This window comes from Bison bison, unplaced genomic scaffold (assembly GCF_000754665.1).
Source record: "Bison bison bison isolate TAMUID 2011002044 unplaced genomic scaffold, Bison_UMD1.0 scf7180017864525, whole genome shotgun sequence".
In the NCBI taxonomy this organism is placed as follows: domain Eukaryota; kingdom Metazoa; phylum Chordata; class Mammalia; order Artiodactyla; family Bovidae; genus Bison; species Bison bison.
In genome coordinates, this window is record NW_011495076.1 from 6,882,416 (window position 1) to 6,884,314 (window position 1,899).

The following is a 1,899-nucleotide window of genomic DNA, read 5'->3' on the forward strand; positions in this document are numbered from 1 at the left end:
AGGCTCACAGGTGGAAAAAAAAAAAAAAAAAGACGACATATACACACCACTTTATGGGCTTCCCTTGTGCCTCAGATGGTAAAGAATCTACCTGCATACAGGAGATTCAGGTTTGATCCCACAGTTTAGAAGATCCCCTGGAGAAGGAAATGGCTACCCACTCCAGTATTTCTGCCTGGAGAATTCCATATACAGAGGAGTTTAGCAGGCTACAGTCCATGGGCATGCAAGTCAGACATGACTGAATGACTAAGCACAGCACAGCACATGTAAAGTCACAGAAAACTGGTAAAAGGTCTGACCCCAATGGTCGTCTTCAACATACTTTGCTCATTCCTCCCATCCTACTCACATCAAAGTGCTCAGCACTTTGATAAAAAAGATAAATATCTATTGAATCAATAAATGAACCTATCACAAATACACAACTATTTTCTATTTTTTCATAAAGGAAATTAAGGGGCCATCCACCACTTGAGCACAAACAAATAAGAAGGCAGGTTCAGGACACAGGATACCAATGTCAAAACGTCATGGAGGACCATTCTAGTTTTCCTGTGTAAGCATCCAAGAATGTGACTTACAAACTCCTTGCTTGTGGCTAACATGAATTTTAACTAATTCAAAACATTTCTTTACATAGGACATCAGGGACGCATAAGGTGTTTCCACACTTCTGAGAACAGTTGTGTTTCATTTCACCAATTTGAGGGGAGGAAGGAGTGGTGGATTCAGGAAGGAATGGAAAAGTCCCAGAGAAGAATTTTTTAAAGAGCCCACCCTGAAAATCACAGCAAACTTTCAAAAAGGTCAATGTGCTGTTTGGCAACTTTTCAGTAGTGAAGAGAATGCTGGGGGGTGGGGGGATGGGTATCAAAGTGAAAGTCAAGAGAAAAAGGCCCAGTCTGGTCACTTTTCCCTCCCAAAATACCTTTCTGTATAAGCTCGAGAGAAGATCCGAAAGGAACGTCAACACTTGTGATGCTGCTGTTTACTTTATGCTTTGGAGTTCTAAATGTAAAGATCCTTGGAGTTCCGTGTTAATTATCACAGAGAGCCATGATGCTTTAATTTTACAGTCTCAGAGATTAGTCAAGTGAGCTAAAGGGACTGAAACAGACAACTACAGAACAACCACAAGACAGACAACCATAGAGAGGTTAAGGGTAATCGCAGTTTTCTGCCAGGTGAAGTGGCTAAAGGGGACGCATGCCAGCTGTCAAACTCCCAGGTAACTCTACAGATTCCGAAAAATCTGAAATAAGCTCTTTGAGCTTGGAGCCTGTGACCCCTGAAGGTGCCTCTCAGGTTCCTGCTGAAAAGGTAGAATTTGGCCCCAAGATCCCGCAAGGGCAGTTCTGGATCTAGTCCTTCTCTTCCTGGCTCGCTCTCTCTCAGCATAAAGTCCTAGATGCTTCCACCCTTAATCATTCCTTACTTACCCTTTCTCCCTTTCTTCCTCGGTGAGAAGGGGTAAGTGGTTATTTTGTGCCCTCGCCCAATTTGGCCAAAACCCTAAAAGTAGAAATGACAAACACGTGTTTTAAAACCCTGACGTTCAAGCCTCAGGAACTCCCACCACCTGCCCAACACGTCCAGACACGTCCAGCGTCTCCACAGCGCTTCCTCACAGCCAGACTCTGGGCCCGAGCTGTCCCCTCTGTTCGGGGGTACAAGAGAGGGCGCGATACGGGGCGCCCGCCCGGCGGGGAACGGCTGGCCGGCTCAGGGCCTGGCGTAGCTCTTTCCCGGCTCGGGTTTCCTACCCGAGTTCACGGAAGGAGGAAGGGGCCGAGGGGGCCGGGTCCGCTGCCCCGCGGAGCCTCAGATAAACACGCGCAAGCACACACGCCCGCGATCACGGCCAAGGACTCGTGGCCAAGCAGCCCTCCGCCTCCC

The 1,899-nt window shown here is 47.5% G+C and overlaps 1 protein-coding gene across 1 annotated transcript in view; it reads right to left on the bottom strand.

Moving 5' to 3' along the window:
* Window positions 1-1,541, bottom strand: part of IMMP2L (IMP2 inner mitochondrial membrane peptidase-like (S. cerevisiae)) — a 960,253-nt gene extending 958,712 nt beyond the window's left edge. Inside the window, exon 1 of the mRNA XM_010831176.1 lies at window positions 1,443-1,541. The gene's annotated coding sequence lies outside the window, so the exon portion shown is untranslated. The remainder of the gene's footprint in view (window positions 1-1,442) is intronic.
* Between the last annotated feature and the right edge of the window lie 358 nt (window positions 1,542-1,899).